Here is a 16,171-nt window from a genome sequence, read left to right on the forward strand (position 1 = left end):
ATTTCTGAATTTCACTAGTAAATAAGCCCAGCATCCGTCAACCAGACAGCATATAAAAAACTTGCATGAAATTCATGAAAATCTTTAGTAAATGACAAAAGATTTATTTGATCTTAAGAAAAAGACAAGTACACCGAGTGTCACTGTTACCTCCCTGGATGCAAACAGACCTCATTTCAACAAGCGAGAGGACAGAACAAACTTATAGTTGTTATTATTATTCTTATCATTTATTTATATGGCACCACAAGTGTTCCGCAGCACCTTACAAAGTACATAAACAAATAGGTGACCAATGACTTACAGTACAATACAAAACAAAGCAGGACAAGGACATGGATAATATACATTGCTACATACCACCCACATAGGCAGCAAAGCATAAGCAACCAAGTGCTAGGTGCCCTAGTGGGGAGTAAGAAGCAGATGAAAGTAAAGTAGGGAGAAGCACAAGAGGCACAATTTTCAAGCCCATCCTATATAATCCTAAATAAATGTAATATTTTTCAAAGTTAAAAAAGGATAAACTTGCAGAGAACCTATGAACTGTATCAGATGAAACATAAATAAGAGTGCACTTTACACTACGAAGCAGTGTTTCCACGTTCAAGTTTTCAGATCCCTACCTATTTTTCCTGGTCAAACTTTGAACTTCAAATGCTGCGGTACACACATAACAACATGAATGATACAAAACTATGGTATAAAGACACACGGTCGACAGTTACCATCACATTCAAAAAGTCGACACAACAATACTGACGTGTTCAACATGTCAACAGACACCACATGGACATCCTCTGAATGTTGACATGTTTAAAAGTATAACATGTCAACATTATGCACATCAACATGAGAACTGTCGAACTAACATACCACAGCCCAAAACTACTATATACAAAAAAAAGGTAAAAACATAATATTTTACCATAAGTCAAAAACAAATTGAATGTAAACCGAAAAAGAGAATCAGAAATTGGAAACAGTAAAACTTCTAAACTGGGTCAAATTTTCATGCAAACAAACTAAAACAAAAGGAAACTACCTAATTTACCTCTTCAACTTCCTTGAAATACCATAACATAAAGATGGCCATCAACCATCAATGTTTTTTAAAATGGTGGCCGGGCGATGTTAATTAGTTTTCCCATCGATGAATGAGAGAGAGACAATGTTTTTTTTACTTTAACTGGACGGATCTTAGCCCCGCCCCTTTCTTGAATTAGTCCGTGGCCCATCGTACCCCCAGCAGTGGTGGCCATCAAAGGGGTGCAAATCATCAATGATTCCCCATAGATGGTTTTTGTGCCATGGATGGTAATCACCAATGGCCATCCCAACCATAACAGTACAAGAATACTAAAACTATGGCAATAGAGTATTCATGATAACCTTCTAAAACATTAGAAGCTATGGTTTTCCAAAACAATTTTGATATTCTGTATTTTACCAGTGAATAAGCCAAGCATCAGCCAGGCATCAAAAAATTACATGAAACTCATGGTTGTTCCTCTCCACGGAAATCTTTAGTAAAAGGCGAAAGATTTATTCGATCTGAAGAGAAACCAGAGTATACTAAAGAAGTGTCATGATTATCTCCCCGGATTCAAACAGACCTCAGTTTACCAAGAGAGAGGATTTTAGACACATATATGAAACAATTTTCAAACATAAACTATAAAATACTAATATATTTCCAACAGTAAAATTAAAAGGGCAAAATTTTACTTCCAAAATGCAAAATCAAAACAAACAATAAAAAAACCACTGCAATGTATCAGATGCATCATGGGAAAGTATTCAAATGAGACTACCAAGTAAAGAAAGAATTACAGTCAGAATTGTCGAATGGTGATTCAAAACCAGTTCTTCAACTTGGTCGAGTACCTACAGACAACACTATGGTATACAGTGCTGGAATAACATCTTGGTAACAGAGTATTCTGGAGAATCATCTACAAGAGAAGAAACACATTTATTTCCCCAGTTTTACATTAAAAAACAAAATCAACATTTAAATGTCAAATTCTAAAAAATTGAATGAAAAAATTGACATTTCTGAATTTCACTAGTAAATAAGCCCAGCATTCGTCAACCAGACAGCATATAAAAAACTTGCATGAAATTCATGAAAATCTTTAGTAAATGACAAAAGATTTATTTGATCTTAAGAAAAAGACAAGTACACCGGGTGTCACTGTTACCTCCCTGGATGCAAACAGACCTCATTTCAACAAGCGAGAGGACAGAACAAACTTATAGTTGTTATTATTATTCTTATCATTTATTTATATGGCGCCACAAGTGTTCCGCAGCACCTTACAAAGTACATAAACAAATAGGTGACCAGTGACTTACAGTAGAACACAAAACAAAGCAGGACAAGGACATGGATAATATACATTGCTACATACCACCCACATAGGCAGCAAAGCATAAGCAACCAAGTGCTAGGTGCCCTAGTGGGGAGTAAGAAGTAGATGAAAGTAAAGTAGGGAGAAGCACAAGAGGCACAATTTTCAAGCCCATCCTATATAATCCTAAATAAATGTAATATTTTTCAAAGTTAAAAAAGGATAAACTTGCAGAGAACCTATGAACTGTATCAGATGAAACATAAATAAGAGTGCACTTTACACTACGAAGCAGTGTTTCCACGTTCAAGTTTTCAGATCCCTACCTATTTTTCCTGGTCAAACTTTGAACTTCAAATGCTGCGGTACACACATAACAACATGAATGATACAAAACTATGGTATAAAGACACACGGTCGACAGTTACCATCACATTCAAAAAGTCGACACAACAATACTGACGTGTTCAACATGTCAACAGACACCACATGGACATCCTCTGAATGTTGACATGTTTAAAAGTATAACATGTCGACATTATGCACATCAACATGAGAACTGTCGAACTAACATACCACACCCCAAAACTACTATATACAAAAAAAAGGTAAAAACATAATATTTTACCATAAGTCAAAAACAAATTGAATGTAAACCGAAAAAGAGAATCAGAAATTGGAAACAGTAAAACTTCTAAACTGGGTCAAATTTTCATGCAAACAAACTAAAACAAAAGGAAACTACCTAATTTACCTCTTCAACTTCCTTGAAATACCATAACATAAAGATGGCCATCAACCATCAATGTTTTTTAAAACGGTGGCCGGGCGATGTTAATTAGTTTTCCCATCGATGGATGAGAGAGAGACAATGTTTTTTTTACTTTAACTGGACGGATCTTAGCCCCGCCCCTTTCTTGAATTAGTCCGTGGCCCATCGTACCCCCAGCAGTGGTGGCCATCAAAGGGGTGCAAATCATCAATGATTCCCCATAGATGGTTTTTGTGCCATGGATGGTAATCACCAATGGCCATCCCAACCATAACAGTACAAGAATACTAAAACTATGGCAATAGAGTATTCATGATAACCTTCTAAAACATTAGAAGCTATGGTTTTCCAAAACAATTTTGATATTCTGTATTTTACCAGTGAATAAGCCAAGCATCAGCCAGGCATCAAAAAATTACATGAAACTCATGGTTGTTCCTCTCCACGGAAATCTTTAGTAAAAGGCGAAAGATTTATTCGATCTGAAGAGAAACCAGAGTATACTAAAGAAGTGTCATGATTATCTCCCCGGATTCAAACAGACCTCAGTTTACCAAGAGAGAGGATTTTAGACACATATATGAAACAATTTTCAAACATAAACTATAAAATACTAATATATTTCCAACAGTAAAATTAAAAGGGCAAAATTTTACTTCCAAAATGCAAAATCAAAACAAACAATAAAAAAACCACTGCAATGTATCAGATGCATCATGGGAAAGTATTCAAATGAGACTACCAAGTAAAGAAAGAATTACAGTCAGAATTGTCGAATGGTGATTCAAAACCAGTTCTTCAACTTGGTCGAGTACCTACAGACAACACTATGGTATACAGTGCTGGAATAACATCTTGGTAACAGAGTATTCTGGAGAATCATCTACAAGAGAAGAAACACATTTATTTCCCCAGTTTTACATTAAAAAACAAAATCAACATTTAAATGTCAAATTCTAAAAAATTGAATGAAAAAATTGACATTTCTGAATTTCACTAGTAAATAAGCCCAGCATTCGTCAACCAGACAGCATATAAAAAACTTGCATGAAATTCATGAAAATCTTTAGTAAATGACAAAAGATTTATTTGATCTTAAGAAAAAGACAAGTACACCGAGTGTCACTGTTACCTCCCTGGATGCAAACAGACCTCATTTCAACAAGCGAGAGGACAGAACAAACTTATAGTTGTTATTATTATTCTTATCATTTATTTATATGGCGCCACAAGTGTTCCGCAGCACCTTACAAAGTACATAAACAAATAGGTGACCAGTGACTTACAGTAGAACACAAAACAAAGCAGGACAAGGACATGGATAATATACATTGCTACATACCACCCACATAGGCAGCAAAGCATAAGCAACCAAGTGCTAGGTGCCCTAGTGGGGAGTAAGAAGTAGATGAAAGTAAAGTAGGGAGAAGCACAAGAGGCACAATTTTCAAGCCCATCCTATATAATCCTAAATAAATGTAATATTTTTCAAAGTTAAAAAAGGATAAACTTGCAGAGAACCTATGAACTGTATCAGATGAAACATAAATAAGAGTGCACTTTACACTACGAAGCAGTGTTTCCACGTTCAAGTTTTCAGATCCCTACCTATTTTTCCTGGTCAAACTTTGAACTTCAAATGCTGCGGTACACACATAACAACATGAATGATACAAAACTATGGTATAAAGACACACGGTCGACAGTTACCATCACATTCAAAAAGTCGACACAACAATACTGACGTGTTCAACATGTCAACAGACACCACATGGACATCCTCTGAATGTTGACATGTTTAAAAGTATAACATGTCGACATTATGCACATCAACATGAGAACTGTCGAACTAACATACCACACCCCAAAACTACTATATACAAAAAAAAGGTAAAAACATAATATTTTACCATAAGTCAAAAACAAATTGAATGTAAACCGAAAAAGAGAATCAGAAATTGGAAACAGTAAAACTTCTAAACTGGGTCAAATTTTCATGCAAACAAACTAAAACAAAAGGAAACTACCTAATTTACCTCTTCAACTTCCTTGAAATACCATAACATAAAGATGGCCATCAACCATCAATGTTTTTTAAAACGGTGGCCGGGCGATGTTAATTAGTTTTCCCATCGATGGATGAGAGAGAGACAATGTTTTTTTTACTTTAACTGGACGGATCTTAGCCCCGCCCCTTTCTTGAATTAGTCCGTGGCCCATCGTACCCCCAGCAGTGGTGGCCATCAAAGGGGTGCAAATCATCAATGATTCCCCATAGATGGTTTTTGTGCCATGGATGGTAATCACCAATGGCCATCCCAACCATAACAGTACAAGAATACTAAAACTATGGCAATAGAGTATTCATGATAACCTTCTAAAACATTAGAAGCTATGTTTTCCAAAACAATTTTGATATTCTGTATTTTACCAGTGAATAAGCCAAGCATCAGCCAGGCATCAAAAAATTACATGAAACTCATGGTTGTTCCTCTCCACGGAAATCTTTAGTAAAAGGCGAAAGATTTATTCGATCTGAAGAGAAACCAGAGTATACTAAAGAAGTGTCATGATTATCTCCCCGGATTCAAACAGACCTCAGTTTACCAAGAGAGAGGATTTTAGACACATATATGAAACAATTTTCAAACATAAACTATAAAATACTAATATATTTACAACAGAAAAATTAAAAGGGCAAAATTTTACTTCCAAAATGCAAAATCAAAACAAACAATAAAAAAACCACTGCAATGTATCAGATGCATCATGGGAAAGTATTCAAATGAGACTACCAAGTAAAGAAAGAATTACAGTCAGAATTGTCGAATGGTGATTCAAAACCAGTTCTTCAACTTGGTCGAGTACCTACAGACAACACTATGGTATACAGTGCTGGAATAACATCTTGGTAACAGAGTATTCTGGAGAATCATCTACAAGAGAAGAAACACATTTATTTCCCCAGTTTTACATTAAAAAACAAAATCAACATTTAAATGTCAAATTCTAAAAAATTGAATGAAAAAATTGACATTTCTGAATTTCACTAGTAAATAAGCCCAGCATTCGTCAACCAGACAGCATATAAAAAACTTGCATGAAATTCATGAAAATCTTTAGTAAATGACAAAAGATTTATTTGATCTTAAGAAAAAGACAAGTACACCGAGTGTCACTGTTACCTCCCTGGATGCAAACAGACCTCATTTCAACAAGCGAGAGGACAGAACAAACTTATAGTTGTTATTATTATTCTTATCATTTATTTATATGGCGCCACAAGTGTTCCGCAGCACCTTACAAAGTACATAAACAAATAGGTGACCAGTGACTTACAGTAGAACACAAAACAAAGCAGGACAAGGACATGGATAATATACATTGCTACATACCACCCACATAGGCAGCAAAGCATAAGCAACCAAGTGCTAGGTGCCCTAGTGGGGAGTAAGAAGTAGAAGAAAGTAAAGTAGGGAGAAGAACAAGAGGCACAATTTTCAAGCCCATCCTATATAATCCTAAATAAATATAATATTTTTCTAAGTTAAAAAAGGATAAACTTGCAGAGAACCTATGAACTGTATCAGATGAAACATAGATAAGAGTGCACTTTACACTACGAAGCAGTGTTTCCACGTTCAAGTTTTCAGATCCCTACCTATTTTTCCTGGTCAAACTTTGAACTTCAAATGCTGCGGTACACACATAACAACATGAATGATACAAAACTATGGTATAAAGACACACGGTCGACAGTTACCATCATATTCAAAATGTCGACACAACAATACTGACGTGTTCAACATGTCAACAGACACCACATGGACATCCTCTGAATGTTGACATGTTTAAAAGTATAACATGTCGACATTATGCACATCAACATGAGAACTGTCGAACTAACATACCACACCCCAAAACTACTATATACAAAAAAAAGGTAAAAACATCATATTTTACCATAAGTCAAAAACAAATTGAATGTAAACCGAAAAAGAGAATCAGAAATTGGAAACAGTAAAACTTCTAAACTGGGTCAAATTTTCATGCAAACAAACTAAAACAAAAGGAAACTACCTAATTTACCTCTTCAACTTCCTTGAAATACCATAACATAAAGATGGCCATCAACCATCAATTTTTTTTAAAACGGTGGCCGGGCGATGTTAATTAGTTTTCCCATCGATGAATGAGAGAGAGACAATGTTTTTTTTACTTTAACTGGACGGATCTTAGCCCCGCCCCTTTCTTGAATTAGTCCGTGGCCCATCGTACCCCCAGCAGTGGTGGCCATCAAAGGGGTGCAAATCATCAATGATTCCCCATAGATGGTTTTTGTGCCATGGATGGTAATCACCAATGGCCATCCCCACCATAACAGTACAAGAATACTAAAACTATGGCAATAGAGTATTCATGATAACCTTCTAAAACATTAGAAGCTATGGTTTTCCAAAACAATTTTGATATTCTGTATTTTACCAGTGAATAAGCCAAGCATCAGCCAGGCATCAAAAAATTACATGAAACTCATGGTTGTTCCTCTCCACGGAAATCTTTAGTAAAAGGCGAAAGATTTATTCGATCTGAAGAGAAACCAGAGTATACTAAAGAAGTGTCATGATTATCTCCCCGGATTCAAACAGACCTCAGTTTACCAAGAGAGAGGATTTTAGACACATATATGAAACAATTTTCAAACATAAACTATAAAATACTAATATATTTACAACAGAAAAATTAAAAGGGCAAAATTTAACTTCCAAAATGCAAAATCAAAACAAACAATAAAAAAACCACTGCAATGTATCAGATGCATCATGGGAAAGTATTCAAATGAGACTACCAAGTAAAGAAAGAATTACAGTCAGAATTGTCGAATGGTGATTCAAAACCAGTTCTTCAACTTGGTCGAGTACCTACAGACAACACTATGGTATACAGTGCTGGAATAACATCTTGGTAACAGAGTATTCTGGAGAATCATCTACAAGAGAAGAAACACATTTATTTCCCCAGTTTTACATTAAAAAACAAAATCAACATTTAAATGTCAAATTCTAAAAAATTGAATGAAAAAATTGACATTTCTGAATTTCACTAGTAAATAAGCCCAGCATTCGTCAACCAGACAGCATATAAAAAACTTGCATGAAATTCATGAAAATCTTTAGTAAATGACAAAAGATTTATTTGATCTTAAGAAAAAGACAAGTACACCGAGTGTCACTGTTACCTCCCTGGATGCAAACAGACCTCATTTCAACAAGCGAGAGGACAGAACAAACTTATAGTTGTTATTATTATTCTTATCATTTATTTATATGGCGCCACAAGTGTTCCGCAGCACCTTACAAAGTACATAAACAAATAGGTGACCAGTGACTTACAGTAGAACACAAAACAAAGCAGGACAAGGACATGGATAATATACATTGCTACATACCACCCACATAGGCAGCAAAGCATAAGCAACCAAGTGCTAGGTGCCCTAGTGGGGAGTAAGAAGTAGATGAAAGTAAAGTAGGGAGAAGCACAAGAGGCACAATTTTCAAGCCCATCCTATATAATCCTAAATAAATGTAATATTTTTCAAAGTTAAAAAAGGATAAACTTGCAGAGAACCTATGAACTGTATCAGATGAAACATAAATAAGAGTGCACTTTACACTACGAAGCAGTGTTTCCACGTTCAAGTTTTCAGATCCCTACCTATATTTCCTGGTCAAACTTTGAACTTCAAATGCTGCGGTACACACATAACAACATGAATGATACAAAACTATGGTATAAAGACACACGGTCGACAGTTACCATCACATTCAAAAAGTCGACACAACAATACTGACGTGTTCAACATGTCAACAGACACCACATGGACATCCTCTGAATGTTGACATGTTTAAAAGTATAACATGTCAACATTATGCACATCAACATGAGAACTGTCGAACTAACATACCACACCCCAAAACTACTATATACAAAAAAAAGGTAAAAACATAATATTTTACCATAAGTCAAAAACAAATTGAATGTAAACCGAAAAAGAGAATCAGAAATTGGAAACAGTAAAACTTCTAAACTGGGTCAAATTTTCATGCAAACAAACTAAAACAAAAGGAAACTACCTAATTTACCTCTTCAACTTCCTTGAAATACCATAACATAAAGATGGCCATCAACCATCAATGTTTTTTAAAACGGTGGCCGGGCGATGTTAATTAGTTTTCCCATCGATGGATGAGAGAGAGACAATGTTTTTTTTACTTTAACTGGACGGATCTTAGCCCCGCCCCTTTCTTGAATTAGTCCGTGGCCCATCGTACCCCCAGCAGTGGTGGCCATCAAAGGGGTGCAAATCATCAATGATTCCCCATAGATGGTTTTTGTGCCATGGATGGTAATCACCAATGGCCATCCCAACCATAACAGTACAAGAATACTAAAACTATGGCAATAGAGTATTCATGATAACCTTCTAAAACATTAGAAGCTATGGTTTTCCAAAACAATTTTGATATTCTGTATTTTACCAGTGAATAAGCCAAGCATCAGCCAGGCATCAAAAAATTACATGAAACTCATGGTTGTTCCTCTCCACGGAAATCTTTAGTAAAAGGCGAAAGATTTATTCGATCTGAAGAGAAACCAGAGTATACTAAAGAAGTGTCATGATTATCTCCCCGGATTCAAACAGACCTCAGTTTACCAAGAGAGAGGATTTTAGACACATATATGAAACAATTTTCAAACATAAACTATAAAATACTAATATATTTACAACAGAAAAATTAAAAGGGCAAAATTTTACTTCCAAAATGCAAAATCAAAACAAACAAAAAAAAAACCACTCCAATGTATCAGATGCATCATGGGAAAGTATTCAAATGAGACTACCAAGTAAAGAAAGAATTACAGTCAGAATTGTCGAATGGTGATTCAAAACCAGTTCTTCAACTTGGTCGAGTACCTACAGACAACACTATGGTATACAGTGCTGGAATAACATCTTGGTAACAGAGTATTCTGGAGAATCATCTACAAGAGAAGAAACACATTTATTTCCCCAGTTTTACATTAAAAAACAAAATCAACATTTAAATGTCAAATTCTAAAAAATTGAATGAAAAAATTGACATTTCTGAATTTCACTAGTAAATAAGCCCAGCATCCGTCAACCAGACAGCATATAAAAAACTTGCATGAAATTCATGAAAATCTTTAGTAAATGACAAAAGATTTATTTGATCTTAAGAAAAAGACAAGTACACCGAGTGTCACTGTTACCTCCCTGGATGCAAACAGACCTCATTTCAACAAGCGAGAGGACAGAACAAACTTATAGTTGTTATTATTATTCTTATCATTTATTTATAGGGCGCCACAAGTGTTCCGCAGCACCTTACAAAGTACATAAACAAATAGGTGACCAATGACTTACAGTACAATACAAAACAAAGCAGGACAAGGACATGGATAATATACATTGCTACATACCACCCACATAGGCAGCAAAGCATAAGCAACCAAGTGCTAGGTGCCCTAGTGGGGAGTAAGAAGTAGATGAAAGTAAAGTAGGGAGAAGCACAAGAGGCACAATTTTCAAGCCCATCCTATATAATCCTAAATAAATGTAATATTTTTCAAAGTTAAAAAAGGATAAACTTGCAGAGAACCTATGAACTGTATCAGATGAAACATAAATAAGAGTGCACTTTACACTACGAAGCAGTGTTTCCACGTTCAAGTTTTCAGATCCCTACCTATTTTTCCTGGTCAAACTTTGAACTTCAAATGCTGCGGTACACACATAACAACATGAATGATACAAAACTATGGTATAAAGACACACGGTCGACAGTTACCATCACATTCAAAATGTCGACACAACAATACTGACGTGTTCAACATGTCAACAGACACCACATGGACATCCTCTGAATGTTGACATGTTTAAAAGTATAACATGTCGACATTATGCACATCAACATGAGAACTGTCGAACTAACATACCACACCCCAAAACTACTATATACAAAAAAAAGGTAAAAACATAATATTTTACCATAAGTCAAAAACAAATTGAATGTAAACCGAAAAAGAGAATCAGAAATTGGAAACAGTAAAACTTCTAAACTGGGTCAAATTTTCATGCAAACAAACTAAAACAAAAGGAAACTACCTAATTTACCTCTTCAACTTCCTTGAAATACCATAACATAAAGATGGCCATCAACCATCAATTTTTTTTAAAACGGTGGCCGGGCGATGTTAATTAGTTTTCCCATCGATGAATGAGAGAGAGACAATGTTTTTTTTACTTTAACTGGACGGATCTTAGCCCCGCCCCTTTCTTGAATTAGTCCGTGGCCCATCGTACCCCCAGCAGTGGTGGCCATCAAAGGGGTGCAAATCATCAATGATTCCCCATAGATGGTTTTTGTGCCATGGATGGTAATCACCAATGGCCATCCCAACCATAACAGTACAAGAATACTAAAACTATGGCAATAGAGTATTCATGATAACCTTCTAAAACATTAGAAGCTATGGTTTTCCAAAACAATTTTGATATTCTGTATTTTACCAGTGAATAAGCCAAGCATCAGCCAGGCATCAAAAAATTACATGAAACTCATGGTTGTTCCTCTCCACGGAAATCTTTAGTAAAAGGCGAAAGATTTATTCGATCTGAAGAGAAACCAGAGTATACTAAAGAAGTGTCATGATTATCTCCCCGGATTCAAACAGACCTCAGTTTACCAAGAGAGAGGATTTTAGACACATATATGAAACAATTTTCAAACATAAACTATAAAATACTAATATATTTACAACAGAAAAATTAAAAGGGCAAAATTTTACTTCCAAAATGCAAAATCAAAACAAACAATAAAAAAACCACTGCAATGTATCAGATGCATCATGGGAAAGTATTCAAATGAGACTACCAAGTAAAGAAAGAATTACAGTCAGAATTGTCGAATGGTGATTCAAAACCAGTTCTTCAACTTGGTCGAGTACCTACAGACAACACTATGGTATACAGTGCTGGAATAACATCTTGGTAACAGAGTATTCTGGAGAATCATCAACAAGAGAAGAAACACATTTATTTCCCCAGTTTTACATTAAAAAACAAAATCAACATTTAAATGTCAAATTCTAAAAAATTGAATGAAAAAATTGACATTTCTGAATTTCACTAGTAAATAAGCCCAGCATTCGTCAACCAGACAGCATATAAAAAACTTGCATGAAATTCATGAAAATCTTTAGTAAATGACAAAAGATTTATTTGATCTTAAGAAAAAGACAAGTACACCGAGTGTCACTGTTACCTCCCTGGATGCAAACAGACCTCATTTCAACAAGCGAGAGGACAGAACAAACTTATAGTTGTTATTATTATTCTTATCATTTATTTATATGGCGCCACAAGTGTTCCGCAGCACCTTACAAAGTACATAAACAAATAGGTGACCAGTGACTTACAGTAGAATACAAAACAAAGCAGGACAAGGACATGGATAATATACATTGCTACATACCACCCACATAGGCAGCAAAGCATAAGCAACCAAGTGCTAGGTGCCCTAGTGGGGAGTAAGAAGTAGAAGAAAGTAAAGTAGGGAGAAGAACAAGAGGCACAATTTTCAAGCCCATCCTATTAATCCTAAATAAATGTAATATTTTTCTAAGTTAAAAAAGGATAAACTTGCAGAGAACCTATGAACTGTATCAGATGAAACATAGATAAGAGTGCACTTTACACTACGAAGCAGTGTTTCCACGTTCAAGTTTTCAGATCCCTACCTATTTTTCCTGGTCAAACTTTGAACTTCAAATGCTGCGGTACACACATAACAACATGAATGATACAAAACTATGGTATAAAGACACACGGTCGACAGTTACCATCATATTCAAAATGTCGACACAACAATACTGACGTGTTCAACATGTCAACAGACACCACATGGACATCCTCTGAATGTTGACATGTTTAAAAGTATAACATGTCGACATTATGCACATCAACATGAGAACTGTCGAACTAACATACCACACCCCAAATCTACTATATACAAAAAAAAGGTAAAAACATAATATTTTACCATAAGTCAAAAACAAATTGAATGTAAACCGAAAAAGAGAATCAGAAATTGGAAACAGTAAAACTTCAAAACTGGGTCAAATTTTCATGCAAACAAACTAAAACAAAAGGAAACTACCTAATTTACCTCTTCAACTTCCTTGAAATACCATAACATAAAGATGGCCATCAACCATCAATGTTTTTTAAAACGGTGGCCGGGCGATGTTAATTAGTTTTCCCATCGATGGATGAGAGAGAGACAATGTTTTTTTTACTTTAACTGGACGGATCTTAGCCCCGCCCCTTTCTTGAATTAGTCCGTGGCCCATCGTACCCCCAGCAGTGGTGGCCATCAAAGGGGTGCAAATCATCAATGATTCCCCATAGATGGTTTTTGTGCCATGGATGGTAATCACCAATGGCCATCCCAACCATAACAGTACAAGAATACTAAAACTATGGCAATAGAGTATTCATGATAACCTTCTAAAAACATTAGAAGCTATGGTTTTCCAAAACAATTTTGATATTCTGTATTTTACCAGTGAATAAGCCAAGCATCAGCCAGGCATCAAAAAATTACATGAAACTCATGGTTGTTCCTCTCCACGGAAATCTTTAGTAAAAGGCGAAAGATTTATTCGATCTGAAGAGAAACCAGAGTATACTAAAGAAGTGTCATGATTATCTCCCCGGATTCAAACAGACCTCAGTTTACCAAGAGAGAGGATTTTAGACACATATATGAAACAATTTTCAAACATAAACTATAAAATACTAATATATTTACAACAGAAAAATTAAAAGGGCAAAATTTTACTTCCAAAATGCAAAATCAAAACAAACAAAAAAAAAACCACTGCAATGTATCAGATGCATCATGGGAAAGTATTCAAATGAGACTACCAAGTAAAGAAAGAATTACAGTCAGAATTGTCGAATGGTGATTCAAAACCAGTTCTTCAACTTGGTCGAGTACCTACAGACAACACTATGGTATACAGTGCTGGAATAACATCTTGGTAACAGAGTATTCTGGAGAATCATCTACAAGAGAAGAAACACATTTATTTCCCCAGTTTTACATTAAAAAACAAAATCAACATTTAAATGTCAAATTCTAAAAAATTGAATGAAAAAATTGACATTTCTGAATTTCACTAGTAAATAAGCCCAGCATCCGTCAACCAGACAGCATATAAAAAACTTGCATGAAATTCATGAAAATCTTTAGTAAATGACAAAAGATTTATTTGATCTTAAGAAAAAGACAAGTACACCGAGTGTCACTGTTACCTCCCTGGATGCAAACAGACCTCATTTCAACAAGCGAGAGGACAGAACAAACTTATAGTTGTTATTATTATTCTTATCATTTATTTATATGGCACCACAAGTGTTCCGCAGCACCTTACAAAGTACATAAACAAATAGGTGACCAATGACTTACAGTACAATACAAAACAAAGCAGGACAAGGACATGGATAATATACATTGCTACATACCACCCACATAGGCAGCAAAGCATAAGCAACCAAGTGCTAGGTGCCCTAGTGGGGAGTAAGAAGTAGATGAAAGTAAAGTAGGGAGAAGCACAAGAGGCACAATTTTCAAGCCCATCCTATATAATCCTAAATAAATGTAATATTTTTCAAAGTTAAAAAAGGATAAACTTGCAGAGAACCTATGAACTGTATCAGATGAAACATAAATAAGAGTGCACTTTACACTACGAAGCAGTGTTTCCACGTTCAAGTTTTCAGATCCCTACCTATTTTTCCTGGTCAAACTTTGAACTTCAAATGCTGCGGTACACACATAACAACATGAATGATACAAAACTATGGTATAAAGACACACGGTCGACAGTTACCATCACATTCAAAATGTCGACACAACAATACTGACGTGTTCAACATGTCAACAGACACCACATGGACATCCTCTGAATGTTGACATGTTTAAAAGTATAACATGTCGACATTATGCACATCAACATGAGAACTGTCGAACTAACATACCACACCCCAAAACTACTATATACAAAAAAAAGGTAAAAACATCATATTTTACCATAAGTCAAAAACAAATTGAATGTAAACCGAAAAAGAGAATCAGAAATTGGAAACAGTAAAACTTCTAAACTGGGTCAAATTTTCATGCAAACAAACTAAAACAAAAGGAAACTACCTAATTTACCTCTTCAACTTCCTTGAAATACCATAACATAAAGATGGCCATCAACCATCAATTTATTTTAAAACGGTGGCCGGGCGATGTTAATTAGTTTTCCCATCGATGAATGAGAGAGAGACAATGTTTTTTTTACTTTAACTGGACGGATCTTAGCCCCGCCCCTTTCTTGAATTAGTCCGTGGCCCATCGTACCCCCAGCAGTGGTGGCCATCAAAGGGGTGCAAATCATCAATGATTCCCCATAGATGGTTTTTGAGCCATGGATGGTAATCACCAATGGCCATCCCAACCATAACAGTACAAGAATACTAAAACTATGGCAATAGAGTATTCATGATAACCTTCTAAAACATTAGAAGCTATGGTTTTCCAAAACAATTTTGATATTCTGTATTTTACCAGTGAATAAGCCAAGCATCAGCCAGGCATCAAAAAATTACATGAAACTCATGGTTGTTCCTCTCCACGGAAATCTTTAGTAAAAGGCGAAAGATTTATTCGATCTGAAGAGAAACCAGAGTATACTAAAGAAGTGTCATGATTATCTCCCCGGATTCAAACAGACCTCAGTTTACCAAGAGAGAGGATTTTAGACACATATATGAAACAATTTTCAAACATAAACTATAAAATACTAATATATTTACAACAGAAAAATTAAAAGGGCAAAATTTTACTTCCAAAATGCAAAATCAAAACAAACAATAAAAAAACCACTGCAATGTATCAGATGCATCATGGGA

At 35.3% G+C, this 16,171-nt stretch overlaps 1 protein-coding gene and 8 non-coding genes across 9 annotated transcripts in view; all 9 read right to left on the bottom strand.

Annotated features, from left to right (window-relative positions):
- The window catches only part of ARMH1 (armadillo like helical domain containing 1), a 484,180-nt gene that overhangs the window by 261,753 nt on the left and 206,256 nt on the right, over nucleotides 1-16,171 (bottom strand). The gene's annotated exons all lie outside the window — the stretch shown is intronic.
- LOC148454773 (U5 spliceosomal RNA) lies at nucleotides 1,460-1,574 on the bottom strand. The gene has a single exon (XR_015874610.1). It is a non-coding gene; the product is annotated as a U5 spliceosomal RNA (small nuclear RNA).
- On the bottom strand, nucleotides 3,514-3,628 carry LOC148454774 (U5 spliceosomal RNA). Its single transcript, XR_015874611.1, has one exon. It is a non-coding gene; the product is annotated as a U5 spliceosomal RNA (small nuclear RNA).
- Nucleotides 5,567-5,681, bottom strand: LOC148454775 (U5 spliceosomal RNA). The gene has a single exon (XR_015874612.1). It is a non-coding gene; the product is annotated as a U5 spliceosomal RNA (small nuclear RNA).
- LOC148454776 (U5 spliceosomal RNA) lies at nucleotides 7,621-7,735 on the bottom strand. The gene has a single exon (XR_015874614.1). It is a non-coding gene; the product is annotated as a U5 spliceosomal RNA (small nuclear RNA).
- LOC148454777 (U5 spliceosomal RNA) lies at nucleotides 9,675-9,789 on the bottom strand. The gene has a single exon (XR_015874615.1). It is a non-coding gene; the product is annotated as a U5 spliceosomal RNA (small nuclear RNA).
- LOC148454778 (U5 spliceosomal RNA) lies at nucleotides 11,729-11,843 on the bottom strand. Its single transcript, XR_015874616.1, has one exon. It is a non-coding gene; the product is annotated as a U5 spliceosomal RNA (small nuclear RNA).
- LOC148454779 (U5 spliceosomal RNA) lies at nucleotides 13,783-13,897 on the bottom strand. Its single transcript, XR_015874617.1, has one exon. It is a non-coding gene; the product is annotated as a U5 spliceosomal RNA (small nuclear RNA).
- Nucleotides 15,837-15,951, bottom strand: LOC148454780 (U5 spliceosomal RNA). Its single transcript, XR_015874618.1, has one exon. It is a non-coding gene; the product is annotated as a U5 spliceosomal RNA (small nuclear RNA).

The sequence above is a fragment of the Taudactylus pleione genome, unplaced genomic scaffold (assembly GCF_031769625.1).
Source record: "Taudactylus pleione unplaced genomic scaffold, aTauple2 ptg000969l, whole genome shotgun sequence".
Classification (NCBI taxonomy): Eukaryota; Metazoa; Chordata; class Amphibia; order Anura; family Myobatrachidae; genus Taudactylus; species Taudactylus pleione.